The sequence below is a fragment of the Nannospalax galili genome, unplaced genomic scaffold, assembly GCF_000622305.1.
Source record: "Nannospalax galili isolate Female #2095 unplaced genomic scaffold, S.galili_v1.0 scaffold298, whole genome shotgun sequence".
Taxonomy (NCBI): Eukaryota; Metazoa; Chordata; class Mammalia; order Rodentia; family Spalacidae; genus Nannospalax; species Nannospalax galili.
The window spans coordinates 6,551,363-6,552,374 of record NW_008344488.1 but is presented as its reverse complement, the minus strand read 5'-3'; the positions used below and the strand labels follow the sequence as shown (position 1 = coordinate 6,552,374).

The 1,012-nt window shown below is 42.8% G+C and overlaps 1 pseudogene; it reads left to right on the top strand.

Annotated features, from left to right (window-relative positions):
• The first annotated feature begins 228 nt into the window (after positions 1-228).
• On the top strand, positions 229-763 carry LOC103740124 (annotated as a pseudogene).
• The last annotated feature ends 249 nt before the right edge of the window (positions 764-1,012 follow it).

Here is a 1,012-nt window from a genome sequence, read left to right as displayed (position 1 = left end):
ACACCGAGGAAACAAACACAAAACTACAGAATTAATTGGGCACACTTAAAGGAAACAACTTGAAAAATGTGGAAGAGCTGAACAAATCAAAAGAACTTCTGACTGTAGAAAATCAAAAAATGGAAGAATTCAAGAAAGAAAGAGAAACCCTATAGCAGGCAGCAGAGCAGAAGTCCCAGCAGCTTCCAGCATTGCAAGAAGAAAACATCACACTTGCCGAGGAGTTGGATGAGAAGCCGGAACTCAGTTGTTCAGATGTTGGATTCTGATAAGGTGAAGCTTGAGCTTAAGGTAAAGAATTTGGAGCTTCAACTCAAAAAAAAAAAAAAAGGAAGAGGCAACTCAGCAGCTCCTCACATAATACTGATACTCAGGCAGAAGAGGATGAAAGAGCCCATGAGAGTCAGATTGATTTCTTCAACTCAGTAACAGTAGACCTTCAAAGGAAGAATCAAGACCTCAAGATGAAGGTGGAGATGATGTCTGTAGCCCCACTCAATGGGCATGGGGATGATCTGCACAGTTATGTGAGTGATGACCAGGAGAAATAGTCCAAGAAGAAGCCCTGCCTCTTCTGTGACATTTGTGCCTGCTTTGATCTCCATGACACAGGACTGTCTCCCTGCTCCCCAGGGGCAGATGTCATAAAACTCTCTGCATTCCACATGCCAGGGCAGCGGGAGAGAGGAGTGGCCATACTGTGAAATCTGTGAGATGTTTGGCAATGGGAACCAACTGTATCAACAACAATGAGACCCGATGAGGCCTCAGGTAAGATCTGGGCTCTCTCGGGCACTAACCTCTAAGTAGCTACCACCAGCATTGTGTGGGCCACTTCAGGAGAACTCATTATGTTTGACCCTGTCAGCAATTCTAAGAAAATAGTTTGATCTTTAATAAATTTCCCTTTCATTTCCCCTTATAAGTTAGAATAATAAATATGTTGTAGGTGAGCTTTCATTTTAAGACATTGTACCAGATGCTGTTTCTTTTTTTTCCCTGGAGAAGAGAA